Source organism: Globicephala melas, chromosome 8 (genome assembly GCF_963455315.2).
Source record: "Globicephala melas chromosome 8, mGloMel1.2, whole genome shotgun sequence".
NCBI classification, from domain to species: Eukaryota; Metazoa; Chordata; class Mammalia; order Artiodactyla; family Delphinidae; genus Globicephala; species Globicephala melas.
Genome location: NC_083321.1, coordinates 92,319,465 through 92,346,705, shown reverse-complemented (window position 1 = coordinate 92,346,705; position 27,241 = coordinate 92,319,465). Strand labels below are relative to the sequence as shown.

At 45.8% G+C, this 27,241-nt stretch overlaps 1 protein-coding gene across 2 annotated transcripts in view; it reads left to right on the top strand.

Moving 5' to 3' along the window:
• The window catches only part of BUD13 (BUD13 homolog), a 173,174-nt gene that overhangs the window by 89,464 nt on the left and 56,469 nt on the right, over positions 1-27,241 (top strand). Inside the window, exon 13 of one of the 2 annotated variants that reach the window (XM_030837521.2) lies at positions 27,001-27,110. The exons of the other annotated variant lie outside the window; for it this stretch is intronic. The gene's annotated coding sequence lies outside the window, so the exon portion shown is untranslated. Of the gene's footprint in view, positions 1-27,000; positions 27,111-27,241 lie in introns of those variants that run through there. 2 annotated transcript variants of the gene reach the window in all.

The window sequence follows — 27,241 nt, the reverse complement described above, 5'->3', positions numbered from 1 at the left end:
GACTCCCAGCCACTGCGCCACCAGGGAAGCTCCCCATGTCCCCTTTTTATATGGATACCTGTGCTATTGGGTTACAGCCCATCCTAATGACCTCATTTTAACTTACCTCTTATCTCCAAATACTGTCACCTTCTGAGGTACTGGGGGCTGGAACTTCGACGTAGCATTTTTAGGGGACACGGTTCAACACATAACAGGGAGTGAGCAAGTGCCTGAGGGCTTGATTCAGAAAATAGCAGCAAGAACAACACCCCCAAAACCCTGGAAGGGGACAGAGGGGGGGCAGAGACCAGGCTCAGCCTCCACCCCCAGGCAGCCCTCTGCACAGCTCCCTCCCTTTGCCACTTCACCTGGGGCTGGTTTGCCTTCTAGGTTATGGGTGTGCGGGACAACACATGAGGGGGACAAAGTGTATGTGGTCCAGCTCCGGGGCCACCAGGCACACTGCAGTCCATGCAGGAGCTGCTTCCTGAGCACGGCTCTTACCCAGTGTGGAGGTCCTGAGGGGGGTGCCGGGCGGGGGGACAGGGGTCTGTTTGGTGCTACCTTTCAGTTGTAGAGCAGGCAGTATGCTGCAGGCTTAGCCAGCTCCCCTCCTGTCTTGACACTTGCTGGGGAGATGGGGAGATCAGGAGTAGCGGGGAGAAAGGGCCTTGTGTAATACTCAGGCCAGGCGGGCCCAGAGCTTGCAATTGACAAACACAGGGCTGCCTCCCTTCCTCCCTCCCCTCCCTGTCTGCACCCAGGAATCTACCAGGCAGAGGGTGGGGTGGGGGTGGGGTGGTCTGTGGGGAGTGAGCCTGCTGTCGCCAGGTGTGCATCCGTATTTATCAGGGGTGAGTCCCTGGGAAGCAGCCGGATGCTGAGCACGCCGTCGGGCAAGGTGTCTGGGCCAGCTGCTCCGTTCGTGGCCAGCCACTGGAAGGAGGGGATTCTGGAATGTCAGCCTGAACGGTGGTACCCTGATTTTGAAGTGTTTGCCAATTTCTGTGGTGTAAAGACTCCCACCGTGGCTGATTTCATGCTACCAAAATGAAGTCAAAACGGGCTCACAAATCTGAAAATTTAACATTATGGCCCAACCCCCTTGGTATGAAGAAGGAACTGAGGCCCAGAGGTGGAATAGCCCAAGGTCACATAGCACGTTGATCAGGGGCTCAGCTGGACTATGTTGCCACATTGTGTTGGAGTGTGTCTGTCTTCCTGGTGTCACCATTGAGAATGGGTCCTCTGTGACAGTGGGGCAGGGAGATGAGGGGTGGACTGGCCATCCAGAGGGGTAGCAGTGGGAGCTCTGCTTCCCAGCCTATCCCAGTAATAACACCTAACATCACAGGGCCCTTTGTAGTTTACCAAGTGCTTTCTTACCTGTTACCTTTAAATTTAATTTCCACGGCAATCCAGGGGCTGCATATATTGTTATTACATTTTACAGATGAGGAAACTGAGGCTGAGGGTGATTGTATGATTTCTAGGTCACGTGACTACTAAGTGGCCATGCATTCACCCAAACCTAGGTCTTCTGAGACCAGTCCTAGTTCTTCCTACTCCCTAAGGTGCTGAGGCCATGACGCCTCTCCAGCGGTCTGACGACCCTCCGCCTACAGGAAGCCTAGAGCCCCTGTGCTGTCCACCCTGATATCAGCCTAGCACAGAGGTCCCTCGATTAGTGCCTGCTGTTGGGTGAGCTGACCCTTGGGCAATGGCCAGGGGGCTTACCTTTATTTACCCTCTGCTGCTCCCTAAGGGTGGTGCCCTTGATGCCTGGGTGCTGGCCACTCTCATCCCACCTGGTTTCTTTTCACCCAGGACTGGAACCCCCAGCTCACCTCACCTCAGGTCTTCTCAGGGCTGTCCCCACCCCCTCAGCCTCTCCACCCCACACAGCCTCCCCAGGCCTTTCTTCCAAGACCTTGCCTGGCACAGGTGAGGAAGGTGTTCATGTATGTGGTTTCACCATGGTTCCTTTCCTGGAACAAGTTCCCTTCTTGATCCAGGAAGTCTCAGCCCCATGCCCATCTGTATCCCTCAGGTTGGGCCCAGCATGTTTAAGGGAACTGCAGCTTGTTTGGGAGACAGGAAGACAGGCAGACAGACCAATAGAGGGGGAAAAGAAAGAAAGGCACCAAGGAAGAAAGACATGAAGATACCATGTGTTAGGAAAACAGTAAAAAGCAGATAACCAGAGCAGATATGTGCTAGGCACTGTGCTAAGTCCTTACAATAACCCTCTGAGGTAAATACTATTTGATCCCCATCTGAGAGCTGAGGAAACTGAAGCGCAGGGAAATTAAGTATCTTGCCCAAGGTCACATAGCCAATGACTGTGAATCAAACCCTGTATGTCTATTCTTACCCATCAGACTACCAGGCATTCTGGTTAAGAAGAGGGAGCCCAGAGTGAGTGAGACAAGGAGAGTGAGAAGTGAGAGAGTGAGTGACAGAGGCTGGGTGTCCGTCCCAGCACCCTTATATACCTTGAGGGGGCGTGCAGCTTGGGCTGCCACAGTCAAGAGGTAGTGCAATGTACCAAGGAGAAAGAGAACCTGATGAGGAGTCACGATAGCCTTTGTGGCCTTGGATGAGTCACCTCACCTCTCTCAGCTGCTTGACAGACAGCTGTGCACATGTTCCTCGAGCAGCCTGCACACAGCTTGCAGGAGCCAGGGTGGGCAAGAAGGACCCTGTTCTCCAAACACTGAGGATCTGTGCTATGATTGCTGCTTGTGATCACAGAGGTGCAGACAAAAAGACAGGTGGCCATATTTGTTGCACCTCTCCTATTGTTGCAAGCCTTCTGGCTGAAGTGACTTACAGGGTATTTAAGGGGCTGCCACCTTTTTTCCCCTTAATTTTACTCTTTTTCCCCTTTTGGGAACCGGATATTAAAAACTAGAACATTCAGGGGCTTCCCTGGTGGCGCAGTGGTTGAGAGTCCACCTGCCAATGCACAGGACATGGGTTCGTGCCCCGGTCCAGGAAGATCCCACATGCCGCGGAGCGGCTAGGCCCGTGAGCCATGGCCGCTGAGCCTGCACGTCCGGAGCCTGTGCTCCGCAACGGGAGAGACCACAACAGTGAGAGGCCCACATACCGCACAAAAACAAAACAAAACAAAAAACTAGAACATTCAAAAACAACTCCATATGTGGGGATAATTAGAAAGTGATAGTGCCTGCCTATGTAAAGGCTCAGAAAAGACCTGAGAAGACTTTAAGTTTACATCTTAGGTGATCCTTGACACAGAGACAACCTACAACAATCAAACAAAACAATAACAAAAGCAGCAAACCCTAGGGTAAGGGGAGAATCTGATTTCCAGAGTTACAACATTATTAGATCTAAATGTCCAGTGTTTTAACAACAAAAAAATTCACAAGACATACAAAGAAACAAGAAAGTATGGCCCATCCAAAGGAAAAAAATAAATCAGAATAAGCTTCCCTGAAAAAGACCTGATGGCAGATATACTAGACAAAGAGTTTAAAACAACTGTCTGAAAGATGTTCAAGGAACTAAAGGAAGATGTGGAGAAAGTCAAGAAAACAATGTATGAAAAAAACAGAAATACCAATAAAGAGGTAAAAAACCTAAGAAGAAACCAAAAGTAAATTCTTGATTTGAAAAGTACAATAATTGAAATGAAAAATTCACTAGAGGGATTCAAAGGCAGATTTGAGCAGGAAGAAAAAGGAATCAGTGAACTTGAAGAGAGATCAATAGAAATTAAGAAATTTGAGGAACAGAAAGAAAAAAGAGTAAAGAAAAGTGAACAGAGCCTAAGGGACCTGTGGGACATCATTAGGTGGACCAATGTAAGCACTGTGGGAGTCCCAGAAAGAGAAAAGAGAAGGAAAGGGACAGAGAGAATGAAGAAATGATGACTGAAAAGTCCCCAATTCGATAAAATACATAAATATAAACATCCAAGAAGCTCAACAAACCCCAAAGAAGACCCACACTGAGACATTTTATAATCAAAAGCCAAGCTTTCAAAAGCCAAAGACAGGGAATCTAGAAAGCAGCAAGAGAGAAGCAAATTGTTTCATACAAGGAATCTTTAATAAGATTATCAGCAGATTTCTCATAAGAAACTTTGGAGGCTAGAAACGTGAACCAAAACTAGATAACCACATGCAGAAGAATAAAGTTGGACTCCTATCTTACATCATTCACAAAAATTAACTCTAAATGGATTAAAGACTTAAACATAAGACCTGAAATCATAAAACTCCCATAAGAAAATGAAAAAAGCTCCTTGACATTAGTCTTGACAATGATTGTTTTGGATATGACACCAAAGGTACAAGCCACAATAGCAAAAATTAATAAGTGGGACTGCATCAAACTAAAAAGTTTCTGCACAGCAAAATAAACAGTCAACAAAATGAAAAGGCAATCTATGGAATGAGAGAGAATATTTGCAAATCATATATCAGATAAGAGGGTTAATATCCAAAATACATAAAGAACTGATACAACTCAATAGCAAAAGCACAAACAGTCCAATTAAAAAAAATGGATGGAGGAACTGAACAAACATTTTTCCAAAGAAGATATACAAATGGCCAATAGATGCATGAAAAGATGCTCAACAGTCATCAGGGAATGCAAATCAACACTACAATGAGATTACACCTTGCACCTGTTAGAATAGGTATCATCAAAAAGACCAGATATAACAAGTGTTGGTGAAGATATGGAGGAAGGGGAATCCTTGTGCACTGTTGGTGGAAATGTAAATTGGTACAGCTACTATAGAAAACAGTACAGAAGTTCCTCAACAAATTAAAAATAGAACTACCGTATGATCTAGCATTTCCACTTCTGGGTGTATACCCAGAAAAATTGAAAGCAGAGTCTTGAAGAAATAACTGCACTCCCATGTTTATTGCAGCATTTTTCGAAATACCATGATATAGAAACAATGTAAGTGTTTATCAGTGGGTGAATAGATAAGAAAAATGTGAGATATATACATATGTGTGCGTGTATATATATATATACACATATATATGTATATATATACACACGCACACATATGTATATATTGGAGATGGATGGTGCTGATGGTTGCACATTATGAATGTATTTAATATCACTAAATTATACACTTAAAATGGTTAAGATGGTAAGTTTTAGGTTATGTGTATTTTATCACAATAAAACATTGAAAAAGAATGATACGATCACACAGTTGTTCATCCAATAAAATATAGTGAGCATCTACTATCTTTCAGCTACTGAGAATAAAAGTAAGCAAGACAAACACCATTTGAGTTCCTTTTGGGGCTTCCAATCTAGAGGGTGATACAGGTCAATACAATAGAGAGGGATAAGTACTAAGTCCAGGAAGTGATGGTAATCAAAGGAGGAGTACTCGACCCAGTTTAGGTTGTCAGGGAAGGCTTCCTGGAGGAAGTGGCATGAAGCTGAGACAGGACAATAAGTAAGAGTTGGTTATGCTAAAGTTTGGATTATGGAAGAGGGAGGGTATTACAGGAGACAGCATGGAGGGACTGAAAGTAGTTGGATTCACCTGTATAAAGAAGTTCTTTTATTTGCCTAAAACATGCCTTGATCTAATTTTAAAGGTGTCCTCGAGCTCTAGGAGTTAGATTTTGTGTCCTAAGAACTCTTTGCCTAACCCAAGGTAATAAATATATTCTTCTAGAACTTTATATTTTTAGGTCTACATTTAGGTCCATGATTCATTTCAAATTAACTTTTGTTTAAGGTATAAGATATGTGTTGAGACTCTCTCTCACAATCTCTCTTACAATCAATCTAACATGGCACTATCTGACACAAAGCCTATTTTATGATAAAGTGTTGGGTATCGCTTGTAATTTATTGAATTCTGTACCAAAAGTGAGAAACAGACTAGTTGTATGGGTACAAAATGGTAATAAGTGTACTGGTTGTTTAGCTCATGATTGCATGGCTGACTGGGAGCTTAGGCTTGCTGTTGTTGCCCAGCATCACAAGAGAGTAGCATACTGTATATCACCAGTCCAGGAAAAGATCAGACTGCAAAATTTGAAGCATGGTTTCTCCTGAATGCATATCACTTACTTACCATCCTGAACTTGAAATATCTTAAGTTGAATTATCATATGTTGGGGACTGTCTGTATTATTTTTGTTGGTGGTTTATTAATATGGTGAATTATACTGATAGATCTCTATTAGTTTTTGTTTCATATATTTTGATGTCCTATTATTAGGGGCCCACACATTTAGGATTGCTATGTTCTCTTGAGTAATTGACTTTTTTATCATTATGAAATGTCCCTGTATCCTGGTAATAGTCCTTGCTCTACAGACAACTCTGTCTGATATTAATAGAGCCACTTCAGCTTTCTTTTGAATAGTGTATACATGCTATATCTTTTTCCATTTTTTTACTTTAATCTAGCTGTGTCTTTGTGTTTCAAGTGTTGGGTTTTACTTTTTAATCCAGCTTGATGATCTCTATATTTTAATTTGGGTGTTTAGATGATTTACGTTTAATGTTATTATCAACACAGCTGGGTTTAAATCTACCTCCATGCTATTTGTTTTTCATATCTGTTATTTGTTACTACCTTCCTATCTTCTTTTGGATTGAGTTTTAAAAAGTATAATTCATTTAATCTGCACTATTGAAAACCACTGCTTTAAATAACTGTACTATCTCCTCTCTCATGAAACCCTTCAGACAACAGAGCTCCAGGGGATGGAGTAGGTTGCCTGGGGATATGATGCGGGGAAACAATGCCATAAAAATAGGTCTCATATCTTGAGATAAATAACTACTTTCTAGATCCAAAATCCTGGTACAATTTATAAGGGTCTTTCCTGCGGCTTCCTCTTTTCTCAGGCATCTCACCACCTCAGCTTCTGGGACTCTTCAGGATAGCATAAACTGTGCCGTCAATCAAAGTCAGAGAAAGAGACCTAAATGTAAAATTCCTAGAACTCCTGGACCCTTCCCTCCATTCTGAGAGACAGAGCTCTTACACAGTGATTGCCAAGGCAATGGGCCCTAGCACAATGAAAATCCCCATCCTCTTGAATAATCACTCACTGCTGGAGAATTGAGAGACACTGGTTACTTTTCTAACTACTTTAACCCCTGGAAGTGGACTGGGCCAGTACAGTCTTGTAGGATCTCTGTATTTTTACCATACAATATCCATAACTGATATATTATAAAAATTAGGTCTTTAAAGCAGTACAGGTACAATTTTATATAGTGAGTTTTTTATTGTGGAGATATTCAAATCGGAGTTAGACAACTATAATACTTAGCAGGGAATGTTGCATAGTTTTCAATAATCGATGGGACCGTAGGCTGCTCTAGTGGTTCCTAAATTTGCCTGTGCATCAGAATTACCTAGAGGTGTGGGATTCTTTTTTCGCTTTAATTTTAATTTTCTTGAAGGCAATATATGCCTACAGTTTACAAAGTCAAATAATACCAGAAGGTTTATAATAAAATATAGTGGTTTCCTGTCCAGTCCCTCTCTACTCTCTCCAGTCTTCCTCCCCAGAGGCAACCTCCATTTTAACTCTTTCCCCTCTTTCTCCTAGTGTGTGTGTGTATGTGTGTGTGTGTGTGTGTGTGTGGTGTGTGTATATAGATATCCATTGACTTTTATTTATGATAGATAAGGGTTTACTTAACTCCCCAATATCACTATATTGCAATTTTAAATATACCAACGTTTAATATTTACATTGTTATGCCTATGCAACTATTCACAACTGAATATATATTGTGGTATACTTTGTTTCCTTTTCATTTCTCCTGAAGTTGCCTTGATTTCTAATTTGCTTAGTTTTATGTTTACTCATTGCTAATTCTTCTACTCTCCTTATAGCCTCTCAGTATGGTTACCACAAAGCCAGTCTCATCAGGCAATCTACTACTTCCATTTAAAAAAATTAGAAACATCCCTTCTGAAGACCTTTATTTTCCTTCTTTTTGGTTTGACGACTCTCAAGGCTTGCTGCACTCCAGTCATCCTGGGTGTTTCTTTTGCTGCCATTCTTGGTTTTACTTGCCTCTTTCCTGGGTTGGATTCATTGTTTCCAAATCTCATGTCTTTTCCATCTTGCTTTTCTTCTTTGTTTCGATAAAGTACATCCTCCAGTAATTGCGTCACATTGATGGTTCAAATGCAAAGGTATGGTGAGGACATTCCTATCTCTTGATTCATACCGATCCAGTCTGGACTGGTTATCCTCTGTGTGTAGTGAATACTTGTTATTCTAGGATCTCTTTTTTGTCTTCACCCAGGAGATTCCCTTTGCTTTGTCTATGCCTTCCCCTTTTTTGGCTTACTCTATTGTTTTGCTCTGTAGCCTTATGAAAAAGTATAGCAGAGAGATAAACTTTTTGAGATTTTACAAAACTGAACATTCTAATTATTCTATTTCATATCAGATGACATCTTAGCTGGGTATAGAATTTATAATAATAGCCTTTAATGTCATTTGCCAATACTTCTAGTTCTTCCTTTTCTGGGCTCATGACAGGATTGCATACCCTTGTCTTGAAGTTAGGCATTGCAATGTGATTTGCTTTTGATAACAAAATGTGAATAGAAGTAGAAGGTAGTCTTTGGACAGAAAACTTTAAGGGATGGTATGTACTTCACTATGTTTCGTCTCTGCTACTGTGACTGATACATTTGAGATGCTGCAGGTGCTGTCAGCCTGGGTCCCTGAGTAAGAAAGACTTGGGATATATATCTCCCCACCATATAGTGGGGCAAGAAATAAAGCTTTCATTGTTTTAAGCCATTGAGATTTAGGGGTTGTTTGTTGCCACATCATAATCTAGCTCATCTTGACTGAGATCAGGATAGATTCTTAGAAATGGAGTACTTATAAAACAAAAAGCCTCTATGTAGTAGGTAGCCTGGCCTAGGGTCTGTGCAGTGAGCTATAAGAAAACTTTATTAGAGCTTTAATAAAACTTTATTAAAGATGACACTTTACATTATGCAGTGGGAAATATTTAATAAAATTGTCTGGGAGTCAGGTCACATTCTTAGGGAAATTTAAACTCAAGATGAAGATATGGGAAAACAGTATGTTAGCATATGTTTGGTTATTATTGACTGTGTTTGACAAAGTTGTGTGAAAGTGTGTATTCAGAAAAGAACTGGCCAATATACAAGCAGAAATAAAAGTGAATAGACAGTTTCCAAAAATTCAGAGCCTTGAAATATTTGGAAAAGCCACTTAACTTTGGACTCCAAATAGTAGGAGATAAAATTGATAAAAGTTTTGAGTAAGAAAGTCCGCTTAAAACTGATTGTTGCGGAAAGGGCCAAAATAAGGGCATGGTCCTCACTCCCACTGTTAGCAAGTGAGTAGGTTAAGATGTTTAAGATAAAACTCCTTCAAGGATGTGGCACCCAGTTATTACTTTAACAGGACAAATGTCTCAAGGAAAAGAGAGTAAAGTGAAGCCTTGGATCTCCCATGTAATCCTGATAGGCTCAAGGCACACTTATCTTTAGGAAAAGAGAGAAGATATGGAGATGAGAAATCAAAGACATATAGCTCTGGGAATTATGTCTCTAAAAGAAATGTGGGCACCATTGCTGGATTCTATTGCTGACAGAATCAAATAGATAAAAAGACAAGATATTGAAAGAGTTGTATTGCCAAAAGAATCACCAGTGTGGCCTGAGAAAGACTATTTTTAAAAAAATTTTATTGAAGCATAGTTGATTTACAGTGCTGTGTCAATTTCTTCTGTACAGCAAAGTGACTCAGTTTTACATATATATATGTATCTAGCTATCTATATTTTCATATTCTTTTCCATTATGGTTCATCACGGGATATTGAATACAGTTCCCTGTGCTATACAGTAGGACCTTGTTGTCCATCCATCCTATGTATAATAGTTTGTCTCTGCTAATCCCAAACTACCATTCCTTCCCTACCCTGTCCCCCCACCCACTTGGCAACCACAAGTCTGTTCTCTACATCTGTGAGTCTGTTTTTATTTCATAGATATGTTGATTTGTATTGTATTTTAGATTCCACATATAAGTGATATATGGTATTTTCTTTCTGAGAAAGACTATTTAAGAACCTAAAATAACTCTATCAGTAGGAAGTGATCTGAGAAAGAGGCTTAGCTCTCAAAGAGACCATATTCTCCTACATTCACTTCAGCTATGGCCAAGGAAAATAATGGAAAAGAAAGAATTTCCTAGAGGAAGGAGCCAGAGGAACAATGGAGTATAATGGACAAAGGAGTTACTCCCAGGGAGCATAGTGGGAGCCTAATCCAGCAACATCTCTGCTCCCAGGAATGAGGCCCTCAAAATATCTGCCCAGCAGGACTTCAGAATTGCTTATGGACCAGTGTCTTCCGGCTATTTCCATTCTTCCCCTTTCTGATGGGACCGTCTATTGTGGTTATCCTATCCCTGTTCCACCACTGTATATTGGGTATGTGGAGCATAAAACTTATTTTTAGCTCATGGGCCTACAGATTAAGAGAAGAGGATCTTGTATATATCTTATATGCTCCATGATGCAGTGTGCAGGGATCTTGAGCCTTGTGTTTGTTGCTATGACTACCTGGAACTTTTGGGTTGTTGCCCTTTGGGGAGAAGGTCAGTGTATGTTCCTTGGTGAGGAGAGTGAGCCAGATATTTAGTGACCAGAGAGAAGACTGGTCATTATATATATCTAGTTCTCTCTCTGGGTACATAGTAGGGTTGCACTTCTCTGACTCTTTTTGAAATTAGGCAGATCCATATAACTAACTGTGGCCAAGGAAATGTGAGCCGTGTGATGTGTATCACTTCCTGACAGAATTTTTTAAAGAGCTGTGACCCATTTGTCATGTTTTCTTTTCTGCCATGGACGTAGGGAAAGACTACAACAGCCTAGGTTCTGCTGAACTGAGATGGACCTGCAGCATCTGAGATTTTGGAGTGTTCTATTACAACAGCATAACCAAGCCCATCCCAACTGATGCAGAATTCTAAGTTGGAAATTGTTTTCTTTTAGAATGTTAAACACGTTGCTCCATTGCCTTATTGAGTTTAGTATTGTTGTTGAAGTCTAAAACCATTCTAATTCCTGATACATTTATTGTGACCTCCCCCCTTTTTTTCCTTTTTGGATTTTCTCTTCAACCTCCTTAGTATTCTGAAATTTCAGTGATGTGTCTTAGTGTGAATTTATTTTCATCAGTTGTGCTCAGCATATGGTGCACCCTTTCAACCTGAAAATTCATGCTCTTTGGGGGAAATTTTCATGAAGTACTTTATTGATAATTTCTTTCTCTCTCTCTCTCTCTTTTTCCTTGTTCTCTTATTATTTGATGTTGAATCTCCTGAATCGGTGTTCTAATTTTTAAAATTTTTTTTCCTATTTTCCATCCTTTTTGCTCTACTTTCTGGGATATTTCCTCAAACTTATCTTCCATATTTCTGTTGAATTTTTCATTTTTACTATCAGAAATTTCCAAAAGCTCTTTTTTTTCCCTTTCAATATTCTTTTTTATAGCATCCTATTCTTCTTTCGTGGATGCAGTATCTTCTCTTCTCTGAGGATATTAATGTTTAAAAATTTTTTTTTTCCTCCTTTGCGTAGTTTCCTCCAAGTTACCTTTTCCTGTTTCTTTATTTTGGCTTCTATCTTTCATATTAGAGGCTTTTTCCTCTCTCAAATATCTGATAATCCTTTACTGTCTGCTCAGGCTCCAGTAGCAAACCAAAGAGCTGATTGGAAGCTTTGAACTTGAGGGGATCACTTGTCAACTTCATTGGATTGTTTGTTGGAGAACAATTTCAGCGTCTTAGTCTGTCCTCTGGCTGGTCCCCAGACAGTATCTACCAAACTGCTACCTGAAGGATGAAGGTTTGGTTGCCAGCATTCTGGAACCACATGGATGATCAGGACTGGAAGTCTCAGGACCCTATATTTAGTGTCACACAATAAGTGATTTTCATTGTTTATGGTCTGGTACTCATCCCCTCAATTGTGCTGGTTGACCCCTAGTCCAGAGGTCTTCTATTTTTACCCCCTTTCTCGAGAATAAACCTTCAGTCTTTGGCCACAGGTGAGGGAGGGGCAGCAGCACAGCAGCATGGGGTGGGGGAGGGAAGAATCAGAAAAGGAGACTTCTGAGGAGTGACCAGTGAAGTTGAAGGACAACCAGGAGAGAGTGGTATCCCTGATGCAAGTGAAGAAGAGGTTTTAGGGAAGAGGGAGTGATCACTTCTGTCAAATAGTCTGAGGAATAAGATGAGCACAGAGAACTAACCATTGGACCTGGCAGTGCAGATGTCATTGGCGACCTTGATGAGAGATGTCTCCTGGACTCGTGGGGACAAAAGCCTGGTTGGAATGAGTTTTAGAGAGAACGGTAGGAGAGCAAATGGTGACCTTGAGTGTGGACAGTTCTTTCCATTTGATTTCATTCCTTCTGAAAACAACCCTGTGAGATAGGTAGTCATCCCCATTTTAGAGATTTGGAGTAGAGGAAGCAAAGTCTCAGAGAGGTTTAAGTGAATGTGCTCATGGCTTCACAGCTAGGTGCTTCTCAAAACAGTGTTCATCTAATCTTTCTTATACTAGGTATTCCCCCCAAACACCACCTTCTGGTTCCAGGGATACCTGGTCCTTTTGGTTCCTGAGGCTTTGTAGTGTAAATTACATTGATTCTCATCTTCCGAGTTGCTAGCTGAGGATTCAGCATTCTTGGGCCCACTAAGTTAGTCATCACTTATCTTGTCCTTCAGCTTTCAGCTTCTAAAATTTTGAGATTGTTGTCTGAGCTGCCAAGAGGGATTTCAGGCCCCAGTGAACCTCTTCCGGACTTCTGGTGCCCCTCTTCATCTTCTTTGCTGATTCTTCCTCATCTCCCCAAATTCTAGGACTCAGTCCTTGGACTTCTCTTTCTTCCTGGGTGATTTCATTCAATTTCCTGGTTTTAAATACCTTCTTCATGCCAATGACTCCCACATTATATTTCCAACCTGAACCTCTCCTTTGATCTCCAGCTTCCTGTATCTACTTGCCTACTCAACATCTCCACTTACTTACTTAATAGGTATTGTGAATGTGACATGTCCAGTACTCAACTTCTAATTTTCTCCCCCAAACCTTCTCATCCCACAGTCTTCTTCCTTGCGTAAATGTAGCTCCCAGGAAAAACCCTTGAAGTCATCCTTGACTCCTTTCTTTTTCTCACACCACACATCCTATACATCAGCAGTTCTTGTTAACTCATTCCAACTTGGGTTTGGATCCTGCTTCCCTCATATACTGAGTGACTGTATTAGTTTTCTGTGGCTGCTATAACAAATTACTACAAACTCAGCAGCCCACATAACAAATGTATTATCTTATGGTTCTGTATGTCAGAAATCTGACAAGTCTCTTTGGACTAAAATCAAGGTGTTGGCAGGGCTGCATTCCTTTCTGTTGGCTCTGGATAGGATCTGTTTCCTTGCATTTTCCAGCTTCTAGAGGCCACCCATATTCCTTGTCTTGTGGCCCTTTCCTCTGTCTTCAAAGCCAGCAAAAGAAAGTTGAGTTCTTCTCACGCTGCATCACTCTGACCTTTTCTTCTGTTTGCCTATTCCATTTTTTTCTTGTGTGGGACTTTTAGTTTTTATCTCATATACTATTATACCACTTGAATTAAAATTTTAAAAAATTTATTGAGGTAACATTGGTTTAGAACAATGTATTAGTTTTATATGTACATTATATTTCAACTTCTGTGTACACTACAGTGTGCTCAATACCAAAGTTTAGTTTCCATCCATCACCACACGGTTGATCCCCTTGACCCATTTCGCCCTCCCCACCACTTCCCCTTAGGTAACCACTACTCTGTTCTCTGTATCTCTGTGTTTGTTTTCGTATGGTTTGGTTTGTTCATTTTTTTGTTTATTTTTTGTTGATTTTTGTATTCCACATATGAGTGAATTCGTATGGTGATTGTCTTTCTCCGTCTGATTTGTTTCACTTGGCACAATGCCCTCAAGATCTGTCCATGTTGCTGCAAATGGGAGGATTTCATCCTTTTATGGCCTAGTAGCATTCCATTGTACTGTACCACATGGACAATGTCCATTGTCCATTCATCCATCGATGGACACTTAGGTGTTTCCATATCTTGGCTATTGTAAATAGTGCTGTGATGAACATAGGAGTTCAGATATCTTTTCCAATTAGTGTGTTTGTATTCCGCAGATAAATACCTGGAAGTGGAATAGCTGGATCATATGATAGTTTTAGTCTTAAGTTTTTGAGGACTCTCCATTCTGTTTTTCATATTTGCCTATTCTATTTATAAAGATCCTTTATTATTTTCATATTTGCCTATTCTATTTATAAAGATCCTTTATTATTTTCATATTTGCCTATTCTATTTATAAAGATCCTTTATTATTTTCATATTTGCCTATTCTATTTATAAAGATCCTTTATTATTTTCATATTTGCCTATTCTAGTTTTAAAGATCCTTATTATTATTTTTATTACCTGGGCCTACTTGAATAATCCAGAATGATCTCCCCATCTAAAGGTCCTTAACTTAAATGTGCAAAGTTCCTTTTGCCATGTAAGGTAACATATTCACAGATTTGGAGATTAGGATGTGGACATCTCTGTGGGGCCATTATTCCGTCTCCACAATGACCTTAGGCTCTTTTTAACCTTTCTCCCTTGTTCCACTAGGGATCCATTATGTTTGGCAAGGTGCCTGCGCTGGGTTCCTGTCCTCTCTCCTAACTTACCCCTGCCAGCGACCAGAGTTAGGTGGGGAACTGAGAAGAGGAAGTTTCTTAACTTTCATTTCCTAAATATCTTTTATTACTGAGTCAAGGGAGGTATGATTACCCACACTTTTTAGGTAAAGAAACTGAGGATCAGAAAGGCTTTTGTGCTAGATGAGTGGGCAGATGGCAGTTCCTCCTGGGTGTGTATCTGCCTCTGACATGTTGCCTATACATGAGGCAGTATGTGCCCATATCTGGGATGAGGAGTGTGTGTGTGTGTGTGTGTGTATGTGTGTGTGTGATGTTGTGCACCTATTTGGCTCTGTGGCTTCACCCTGGTGGATCCCTAAGCCTCCCTGCCCCCAGGTTGGGAAAGGGGTACCTCTACTTCTCCATCCCCCAGCTGAGTGCACTTCCTGGACCCCCTGGGCTGGGAATGCAGCCTGGCAACCCCACAGTGGGTGGTGGGTCTGGCTTCCGAGTGCAGGCTGCCACACTATACATGAGAGCGATAGTCCCAGAAATCGGTGGCTCAGTGATCTTTTCAGGATGTCGATGAGCAGTTCTGAGAGAGGGCAGGAGATGAAGGGAAGGATTTCTTTTGTTTGTTGCCATCCCCTCGTGCTATCTCCTCCCAGGAGGAGGAGGGGAGCGTGTAGGTCACCTGCCTCTCCTGCCCCTTGGCTGCCCCATCAACATGCAGGGCCCGCTGCTGCAGAGAGGGTCCTTGCTGGCTTTTTGCCTTCAAGGTTACGGCCAAGGTGGCTTTGGCAGAGAAGTAGAGAGGGGTGTTAGCTAGGCCTCACCAGGCCCCGCTGGGGAACAGGGTCCAGGCAGAAATCCAGGCTTCCCAAAGCCTCCCACTATGTGTATGGCTCTTAGCAGTGCCCTGGCCTCAGGACGGCACCTAATTTCCTTTGAAAGCCTCATGTACCCTTTCAAGCGCCAGCCCCTGTGCTAGGCGCCCAGGGACTCGCTGTCGAGTAGTAGAATTAGACCAGAAATGGTCAAGTGTAACAAGATGTGATGACAGTGGCTGCAAGGAAGAAAACAGTATTGGGGGACCACAGGGCTGGGAGGACTTGCCCTTGTTTATTAGGGTGTTGGAGGGGGAGTTTGCTCAGGGAAGTTGTGTAGAATTTTTCCAGGTGGAAAGGAGACAATTTCACATGCAAAGCCTCAGAGGTGTGAGGCTCAGGACCACAAAGGTCTTGGTATGGTGAGCCTGGGAGAGGGTGTGGCGGAGGCCGCAGTTAGAGGAGGGGGAGGAGCCGACAGAGGTGGGCTGGAGCGCGACGCGGGGAGGGCGTCCAGATGGTGACTGTGCTTGCTACCAAACTAGAGTTTGGCCTTTCCCGGAGGTCCCCACGTCTTGTGTGTTTGGAGGGAGTGGCATGGTGAAATCTGTGCTTTGGCTTCTTTGAGGAAGGTGGGTTGGAGGGGGAAGGCTGGTGGGGAGGAGACCAGACAAGAGTCTCTTGGGTGCTCTGGGTCAGATTGGAGGTAGAGGTACCCAAGAAAACAGTGCCCAGAGGCAGCTGGAGCCAGACGTTGCAGGCTCATTGCCACCTGGCTCTGGGGCCAGACAGAGCTGGACTCTGGGGGGCTCCCAGGATTCTCCCTGGATGCCAGGGTCCACGGTGGACTCCTTAAGCAAGAGAAGAAGGACAGGAGACTTCAAGAAGATGACAGTGAGCCCACCTTTGGACAGGTCACTGTTGGAACACAGAGGAGCATGTGACCAGCAGGCAGTTAGAAATGCAGGTCCAGATTTTAGGAGAGAGATCCAGGCCAGAAATGAGGGCTTGCTGAAAGGCAGTGCCTGAGGTGGGGTGCAGGTGTGTCCACCAGGGAAGGAGAGCGGAAAGAGGAGAAAGAAGGGAGAGAGGGTAGAAGTTGCTGCCCGGGAAACACTGTCATTTCAGGAGTAAGCAAAGGAGCCCTGGGCTTCCCTGGTGGCGCAGTGGTTGAGAGTCTGCCTGCCGATGCAGGGGACGCGGGTTCGTGCCCCGGTCCGGGAAGATCCCACATGCTGCGGAGCGGCTGGGCCCGTGAGCCATGGCCACTGGGCCTCCGCGTCTGGAGCCTGTGCTCCGCAACGGGAGAGGCCATGACAGTGAGAGGCCTGCGTACTGCAAAAAAAAAAAAAAAGGAGCCCTGACAGGAGACAGAGGAGGTAAAGTCAGAGGAGCAGAGGGAAAACCAGGGGAGCACAAGGTTTTGTAGCCAAGAGAGGAGGAAAGGCTCAGAGAAAGTCTAAAGCACAGTCATTGTTTCTGGCAATTTTGTGGTCCTTGGAGACCTACAGTTTCTAAGTATTTGGGTCGGGAGGGACTGAGGGGGACATTTTATTCAATTCTCAACGGGTGGTTTGGAGAGCCTACTGTGTTCCCAGTGTTATGCTGCATCCTTGGTCTCTCCTTCCCACCGGGACATGTGTCTGGGTCCCAGGGAATTGAAGAGGCTGGTGGAAAGAGCTGCTTCTGAGAAACTCCACCTGGCACTGGAGTGTGAGACTGCACTGCTGGGATGCCCCCAAGAGGGTCACTTAGAAAGTGGGGACAGAGGAGGGGCAGAAGCTGCTCTTGCTCACCAGAGTCCATGGCCACTCCTTTCTGGGCTGCGCATGCCTGGACTACATTTCCCAGCCCCCCTTGTGATTAGATGTGGCCATGTGACTGAGTCCTGGCCAATGGTATATGATCAGGGATGATGTGGGCACTTTGAGCCATGGACCCTTAGAACCTCCCTTGTGTAATCCTTGCTCTCTTCTTCCATTTGCTGTAAAACAGAGAGGGCTCTGGGCTCCTAGAGGAGGGTGGAGCCACACGATGGAAGGAGACTGAGTTGGTGAATGACTCTGTGGTGCCGACACCCCATTGGGCTGTGCTGTGAGCAACAGATAAACTTTTATTGTGTTCAGTCCATGAGATTTAGTTATTTATCCGTATGGCAGCTAATGTCAACCTAACAAATACAGAGATTTTCTCCCCTTGCTGGCCAACTGCATGCAGATGTGGCACCTCAAGGCTTGAGAGCCTGGAGTGGGTGGAGGGGACCAGTGCAGGCCCTAAGGCTGGCCAGTGGGGAGGTATCAGGAGAACGGTTGGCGCCCCCTAGCAGAGGGGATGGTGCTGGGCAGAGGCCCATGGGTGGCCGACTGGACCTGTACTTTGTACTCGAGCACACGTGACACATTTCTTGGGGATGGCCAGAAATACTACTGTTGTCTAGGGGTGGTCCTGCAATTACAGTGGGCAGAAATGGAGGTTATCACTCTAGTACTATTAAGTGTGTAATAGAATAGGGCCTGGCACATAGCGAATGCCTCTTCAGTATAGATATTTGTGGCTCTGAGGTTGGGCCAATGGAGTGCCAGAGATGGGCCTAGGAGACAAGGTGGATGAGGGTGGAGCAAAGGTGGACACCACTAGTCATTGGCTCCAGGAGCTGTAACAGAAGCAAATATTTGGACGCAGGCATTGCTTAGCTTTCTCCTTGGAATCAGCAGACTCACAGAAGCTTGGATTAATTTGAAGAAATTTACTAGCAGAGTTTGTGGCAGATAAAACAGTTTGCTTATTTCACACTTGTATGGCCACCTGCTAGGAACTGTTTGTTCAGTTTCGGATTCTTTAATTAAAATCAACATAAAACAGATTGAAAACATCCCAAGAAGGGGATGCTTGATTTGCTGGAGGATATTGCAGAAAGATGGAGCAAAGTGGTTCAAAAAGTGCTTCGTCACCAAGCAAGCGGAGGGGTGGAAACATGTAGCCTGAGTACGTGTGGGGTTTGTGTATGCATGTGCGTGTATGCAAGTGGCCGTCAGGAGGTGTAGAGAACTCACATGAGTCTTTCCATGATGATGGTGGGCTGGGGTGGAAAAGTGAGAAGTGCTCTTTGCTTCCACCACTCGGAAAAGGCCAACTCCATTTTTTTCTTTTAACAAATAGTCATTGAATTCCTCTGTGTCAGAAATTGTGAATAACATGCAATCCCTGTCTTCAGGAAAAGAGACAGGAAAGTGAATTAGAAATGGTAATCCAGTGTGTGCTAAAGTGCTGGAAGAAGGGTAAATGCAGGGTGCCAGGGGAGCCCAGAGGGGGATCACCTGACCCTAAACTGTGGAAGTGGTGAGGGGCTCAGGTCAGACTTCTGAGAAGAAATGGCATTTACCTCAGCTGAGGTCTGATAAATGGATAGAAATGATTCAGGTTCAAATGATGTATTGATTAGCTATTATTACCATCTGCTGTGTAACAAGCATCTATAATATCTCAATGGCATATAACAATTACCGTTTATTTAGTTTATGCTTCTGTGAATTGGCTGAAGGTCAGTTAATCTGGGCTGGGCCTGATCAGGCAACACTGCTCCATGAGTCTCTTATCTTCCTCCTGAGACCAGCAGGCTAGCTTGGGCATGATGGAAAAAGCACAAAAGAGTCAGCCCAATCACGTAAGCACTTTTTAAACCTTTAGTCATGTCACTCCTGTTAACATTTCATGGGCCAAAGCAAGTCATATGTCTGGACCCAAGGTCAAGTGGAAAAGAAATATATTCTACCTCTTTAGTGGGGTAATATCATACTCCACCTCTTTAGAATGGTGGCACTTAATACAATCTGTCACACATGGGGGGATGCAGGGTGATGGTGGTGGTGCGATATTACAGGGTAAGAGAAGGGCATGCACAGGCTTGGGCTTGGCACATGGGGAACTGCCTGGTAGGGGCATTGAATATGAGGAGGGGCTTGCAAACTGGAGGCTCCTGGAAAGGCCTGAAGGAGGAGATGAGGAAGGGTCTTATCTGTCAGCAGAGCTTGGGGATATTATCTCCTGGGCAGAACGAAGCACTGATGGGTTTTAAGCTGGGGAGTGACATGGCCAGAGTTCTCTGCTCTGGCTTCAGAGTAGAGAACAGAATTAAGGGGACACAGGGAGAGGGTCAGAAGACCAGTTAGCAGACTTCGAGTCACTCAGCTTCCTTGGGAGTTGATCTCATGATCAGGGGACCCAGGTCGTGAGCCCTCCTCTGCTTTTAGAAGGGTTTTTCTAAATGCTTACCGATCTTTATCTCTCGGCATGTCAGCACATAAGCAAAAAGTCCCACTGCTGCCAAGGCAAATGGATCAGCTGAGTTGGTTAAACATGAGGAGGTTTGTGTGTCCTGAGGCATCCCACCCACCTTGGCCCTGACTCAGTGCAGTTGGTCCACTGAACCTTCCTCATCTTTCTACAGGCCCCACCAGCAATTGGACAGCCAGAAACTAGAGGCCTCTACCCTTGTAAGAATCACTCAGCTCACCCTGAGATGGTCTACCCCACCCCGTTCCTTCCCTTTTGGGGCCACCACACTCTGTAGACACAGCTGTCTGCCTGCCAGAGATTTGGGGTCCCAGGGCGCTGTGGGGAAGGCTGAGCCCAGTGCCTGTTTCTGGGCACCTGGTTTTAACTCCTGATTTTGAGCTAGCCACATTACATTTTGCACCCTGTACCTAGTGGCCTTGGTACAGGGTCCAAAGACATGGATTTGGGACTTAATTCAGCTCCTTGCAAGCCCTGTATCTTGAACAAGTCACCGGAGCTCTCTGGGCCTTGGTTCTCTCATCGTTGGTTTATCCCAGCAGGTAAAGTCATCAAATAAGGTCATGGGTGTGGAGGTTCCTGGTAAACCTCTCATCTCTCAATCTGCTGCCCGGCAAGTGCATGAGTTGTGATGTTGACAGCCCCATGTCTTAGCTTGGGCGGCCATACAAAATACCGTAGATGGGGTGGCTTAAACAACAGACATTTGTTTCTCACAGTTTTGGAGACTGGTAGTCCAAGATCAAGATGCCCACAGATTGGGTGTTCCTTATAAGGGCGCTAATTCCATCAAGAAAGTCCCACCCTCACAACCTCATCGGAACCTAATCGCCTCCTGAAGGCCCCGCCTCCAAATACCATCACACTGGGCGCTAGGGCGTCAACATATAAATTTGGTGGGGGGGACACGATTCAGTCCATAGCACCCAGGCAGCTCCGTGTTTGGATTTCTCCCTCCTCCCTCCCGCCTCAGCCCTTATCAGCAGTGGCCTTGTAAAGCACTGGACAACAGGGGCACAGTGGACCGGTCATGGGCTTGTGACTGAAGTCTGAGGTTCAAGACATCCCAGTGGCACTCACTGGCTGTGTGGCCTGGAAAACTCACTGACATCCTGTGAGCTCAGTTTCTGCATGTAGAAAATGAGGAGGATTTAACTACTACTGCTAACTATGCCTTGTGTGGAAGGTACAGTGTGTGCTTGGTTACCAGGTATGAAAATCAGCATCGCCACCACCATCATTACATCATCACAGTGCTGGGGCTGCCAGTCCTTGAGAGCTTGTCATGGTCCAGATGAAGCTGACTCTTTATGAATGTTACCTCATCAACCCACACACATTTCTGCAAGACTCATCTTGTTTCCAGGTGCCTCCTGCCTGCTTTGGAGGTTGCTGTGATGAACAAGGGAAATGATGCATGTGTATGTGTGGATGTTAATCATTACTGGGGTTAGGGGAGCGCAGGTGGGGGAGATAGGGAGGAAGGGCTGGATGGGCCCTCCCACCTCATTTTAGGAGAAGTAGCTCAGATAAGAGAAAGCTGCTTGGATTCTAGAGGCAAAGACAGCAGGTTTGAATCCCAACCACGCCACTTTCTACTGTGAGGTTTTGGGCAAGACACTTAGCTGCTCTGAGCCTCAGTTTCCTTATCTGCAAAATAGGGTAAGATTCCCCACCTTGAAGATGTAATGAGATAAGGAATAAACACAGAGCAATCGGCAGTGAGCATAATGTGTACTGTGTACTCTATAGATTGTAAAGTGGTGGTTAGCTGGCTCACAGGACGTCCTCAAAAATGAAACTTCCCTTTCTGGATTTTATTTTTATTTGATCATCGTCAAATGGGTTTTCAGAGCAGGTAAAGAGGGTTCTGGTCATCCAGAGGAGAAATTGGGGCTCAGAAAGGGCAAGTGACTTGCCCAAGGCTACGAGTGAGCAATCATGAGGTGCCTCCTGACGCCGGGCCCTAGCTCACCTCCGGCTTCAGTGACCTTCCTGACCCAGCCACTTGCCTCCTGGTGTCTTTGTGCTGGTTCTGGGCCTGGGGCAATAGCTGGGACCCTGTGGTGTCCAGTGACTGGCCTGGGCCCTCTGTCCTCTCCCCTGCCCGCTGTCACCGGCTCCCTGGAGTCCGGTCCTCGGCTGGCCGAGGGGCCCACTGCAGTGGATCAGCCTCCTTTGTGGCGTTGATTAGAGGCCTCCTCCTACAAACATCAAAGCTTCAATTAACATGGGCTGCTTGCAACCCTCTTGCAAACCTCTGATAAGAATAGAATTTTCTCTTGGAAAATGGATTTTTATTTAGTTGTGTGTACTGTTGGTTAAATGACCTACTCTATACACTGGTGCTGAGATTCTGGGGACAATTAGGGGGTTCGTCAGGAACTGGTTATCTGAAGGAAACAGGCGCCAGGCTGTTTAGCTGTCTAATATCCTAACAGGGGTGGGGGGGGGCAGAGGCAAATTTAAAGAAAAAAGGTTTCTTTCCTTCTCCAGACACGGGGTGCTGAGGGTGTTTGCTGAGTTGGGGCTTTGTGGAGGGAGGTGGGGTAGCCCCAGCTCATGCTCTCCCGGGGGTGTGGCTGTGTCGGGGGGTCCCAGCCTTGTATCTGCACTGCTGTGTGCGTGTGTGTGCACATACGTGCGCCTGCGTGTTCGTGCCAGTTTCTAGATGCTGCTGAGAGCAGAGCCTGGCCTCTTTCAGGGAGGCCTGAGGGAAGCTGGCCACTGGGTAGGGATGGGCAGGACGTCAGGAACACAGCAGGGCTGGGGACCCCTGAGTCGGGGAGAATGGGAGGCTAAGGTTTGTGGGCCCCTTACTTTTTTGACGACCACTTCTCCTATTAAACTTGGCCTCTTCCGCGGGATGGGGGTGGAATAACTTTTGGGAAATGCTGTCTTCTCAACCTCATTGGCTCTGGGGAAGGAGAAGAAACACTCTTCCCCCAGCCCAGGGTATAAATGCCTTTCCTCTGAGTAGCAGAGACACAGGTCACTGAGGGGTCATTGGGTCCATACCCCTGACTTAGGCCACCATTGTGCTTGCATGTTTTTGGTTCTGAAGATCCTTTGGAAAAGGGGAGTGTTCTATTCCTGCCAACTCTTCTTGGGTTTGAAAAGTTCTGCCTGTTGTCTAACCGCATCCCTCCAGCTGTACTCTAAGTCTATCAGGAATCTGATGGAGTGGGGGACTTAGGGTTCAGGGAGTGGCCTGCTTGGGAGAGGGAGTGTTTAGTGGGGGGACGGGTGTGAGGGGATGTCTGGGGAGAGCAGAGGGCAGGAATATGAGGAAGAGCAGCTCACTGACCAGCATCTCTTCCTCAAGTCAGGGAAGCCTGGCATGGCATGACTGTGTTGATTCAATTATTCCCTACATTGTAATACTCTGCATTTGTGTGATAGCAACAAACAGAGTTGAAAGACATACAAAAATAAATGATCTGAAAGTTAATATGGATGAATGGGCATCTATGAATTCGAGGAGAGAGGTTTTGTTTTACATTGTAAAATCAATAGTGTGCAGAACAATGTCCTAACTTCCCCCGGGGACCCCAGCAAACCCTCCCATATCGATCGCCATGCAAATTAATTGAATTCATAAAATCCACATTGCTGGGTAATTGATGCTTCTTATAATTACCTCCGAGTTATGAGCTTTTAGGGGATTGCATTGATTCCTGGGCAGCAGGGAGGGCAGGGCAGGGCAGGGGAGGGACAAGGCTGGGTTCCTGGAACTGCTGGCAGCAGCTGCCCAGGTGGGCATTGGGCAAGCCGGGGATGGTCAAGGCTTGGTGGGGGGTGGGGCATTTGCCTGGTGGTGGAGGGATCCTCATCCCACAGAGTTTACTGACCCAGCCTGCGTGAGGCTGGGAGTTGGGGCAGACCTGAGCAGCTACACTTGGACATTTGAAGGACCCCCAGGAGGATGGCTGCTCCTGGGAAGCCGAGACTATTCAGGGAGTAATAACAGCAAACACTCATTTAGCATTTATTATGAGCCAAGCATTGTTCCAAGTACTTGACACGTATAGGACTCATTAAATCCTCAGAACAACCTATGAGGCATGTACTATTACTGTCCCCCTTTGATTATTGCAAAATGAAAAAATGAGGCACAGAGAGGTTAAGTAAATTTCCCAAGGTCACACAGTGGGAGAGCTAGAATCCTCAACCACCAGCTAATCCATGAATGGGCTTCAGGAGCAAATCTCCGTAGGTCACATGAGCAGTCTGCATGTCAGTGCATATGAGTATTTTTCAGAGGAAGGGTCTGTAACTTGCATCAGATGACCACTGAGGCAAGTATCTGTTGTAGAAACATTGTTTCTGTTATTTGTACAGTGGTGAGCGTTTGGATCCACATTCTAGCACAGTGAACTGTGTGACCTTGGAGAAGTCACCTTAATTATCTGAGCCTCTTCTACAACTGCAAAACCAGGAGGGGCGGGTGTTCCCCTGGCTTGTTTGCAGCTCTGGCAGTCTCTGACTGACACAGAGTGTTTATCTCCCAGGAAGCCCTGAGCTGAGGGGAGTGTGGGGCAGAAATTATGCCCATTTTACAGATGAGGAAACTTAGACACAGAGGGGCTAGTTCACTTGCGGAAGATCACGTGGCAGGTTTGTGGCAGGGACATGAGGACAGATGGAGCCAGTCTCCAAGCCAGACACAGCTCAAGCCACCGTCTCTTGTCTGCCTAGGGACCCTCCCATGTGGATCAGCGAAACCCAAGGCGAGTCTGATACTAGGCCCTGCAGCCTGCACCTCGGCCCCTCTACCTGAGGGCCACACCCCAGGTTGGCCCTGAAGAGCTCCCTGCTCCCCACTGTGGCTGCTTGGGAAAGCCATTGCTCCTCCCTGGGCTCAGCCCTTTCTCTGTGCGATGACCAGGCTTTGGGAGCTGTGAGCGGGGCCGGCAAGGGGTGCTCGTGGCCACAGGGTGGGAAGGCTGGGTTGGAGCCCAGAGGGAGGCAAAGTATCCTAGCAGGTACTCTCTCCTGGGTGATGCTGGCCTCCTCTCGTCCTTTCCTGGGCTTGGTGGAAGGTGAGGGCTGGCCATTTGTGTTGCCCCTCCCACGTCCCTGGCTCTGTTTTGGAGCTGTTGAGGCCGAGGTTCAGAGAGACCCATCCCCTGATTGGTGGAGTCTGGCCTAGTAGAGCTGGAGCGCCATGAGTCGCTATCCATGCTGGGGGCTTGGCCTGGCTCCAGGTCCTTGCCAGGGCTGTCTGGGCTGGCCAGGTGGCACTCACAGCAGGGAGAATGGGGCTCAGAGTTCAAGGTGGTGACTGGGGTAGATTGGCAGCTCGGCCCTCCCTCCCTGTGGCTGGAGCTTCTGCCTGGCTCTTGAGGACTTGGTGGGGGAGGATGAGAGCAGAGCTCCTCGTTGGCACTAGGCAGCAGCCTGGCTCTCCATCTCCCAGAAGGTTTGGGGCTGGGAGGGTACCTGCTCCCTCTAGGGCAGCCACCTCTGCAGAGAAAACAGGGTCTGTGGCATGCTCAGAGGCTCCAGTCACTGTCACAGCCTCCTTGCCTACCCCACCTCCTCCCCCTCCCCACTGGTCTGAGGCTCAGGCTCTGCTAGGGTGTCCTTCCCAACACCAGTCACAGATCTGGAGAAGGGACTCAGAAGGCTGAGTCATCGAGGCCCCCAGGCGGCCAGCCAGGGGGTGGAACTTTCCTGACTCCATCCTGGTGTCCAGATCATGAGCTCCTGAATGACCTTGAAGTCTGTCTTCTGGACTCATGAGTCTTGAGAGATGTGAGGGATCTTACGAGATCATCCAATCCAACTTCCTCCCCAAAATGAGGCTCCGAGAGGTCCTATGACTTGCCCACAGCCGGGACATGTATGGTTGAGTCTTCAGGCCAAGACCTCCAACTCAAGTTCGGGTTCTTTCTATGACACCAAAGGCCACTAGCCAGCCCCATCTCTTCTCTGGAAGACTTCTGGGCGTCTCTGGGCCGGGGACATCCGGTGAGGAGTCTTTGCTCCCCTTCCTCTCTCCCTGCCTTCACCCCAGAGAATCCTAAGACTTCATGGAGATTGAGGACATGGTGGGAGTCTCCCGCCTTGCTGCCTGGGCTTTCCCCTCAGGCTGCTGGCCACCCCCGCCCCCCGCCGGCCGTGAAGAGCGCAGGCTTCTAGGTCTGACTAGAGTCCTTCCTCCCGCCCTTCTGAGGGAGAAGCCCAGACGGCTTCAACACACCCTAAGGCAGAGATGGCTCTAGGACAGCCTAATTAGGTGAAGTTGATGAACTCATCAAAAATGTGTTTAATTAAGATTGAGAACAAATTGTGGGATGGTTGATGTTCCTCTGTCTCTTCTCTCTCCCTGCAGGAGAGAAATTCTCTCTGCCCACACTGAGCCCCAAGAAAGGACTAGGGTGAGGTCTGGCATGAGGCCTAGAGTGAAGAACACCCTTAAATCATCCTTACATCTATCTGTTTGTCCATCCTTACATCTATCTTTTCGTCCATCCATCCATCCACCTACTCATTCATCCATCCATCTATTCATCCATTTTTCATCCATCCATCCATCCACCCATTCATCCATCTACCTGCCGACACATCCATTGACATGTCCTTATCCTACTCTGTGCAGGCACTGTGGTGGGAGGTATACTCATGGTTACAGAGATGAATGAATGCTGGATGGTTGGGGGGCCGTAGGTGTACAGGAGGAGGACAGATTATCACCCCATGTCAGAATTTCTTGGGGTTCCCAACAATTGTTACTTGAGAAGGTCTCAGAAGAATGGACCTTCCTCTGTAAATGAAATTGGACTCCCTGAGCTGTTTAAATTCTGTGCTATAAGAACATGGCCTTATTTGGTATCACAGGTGCCATTGTCTCAATCATCCCGCACATTTAAGGAGGACTCACCAGGCCTGTTCCACTGTGATTTCATTTAACTCTCGTAGCAACACTGTGGATCTGATGCTGTTATTACCCCCATTTCACAGAGGAGGAGACTGAGGCTTAGAGAGCTTAGCAGAGCAAAGGTGGCTAGTGAGTAACCCAGGGTTGTGATGAGAATGAATGAGGTCAAGGACAAGATTTGCTCTGTAAACAAGCCCGCAACTACTTAGAATTGTTATGGGACAGGAATGACCAGTGTCCCCCTTTTTTTTTTTAAACCTTTCCTTTTAAGCTCCCCCTGCAAATTATTTCAGGCCCTAAAGGAAATGGGCAACTTGGGAGTCAGAAGGTAAATAAAAAATGGGAAATCCCCAGCTGGACCTGCTCTCCTGGCTTCAAGGGGTGAGTATTCCAAGACTTCAACTTTGAACTTGATGTTGTATATTTATTTCTCATTTGATTCTCATGTAATGAGACTCTTTGCCGTGCCATGAGAATAATGCCCAAGGAAGCCAGGCTTATCATCATCATTT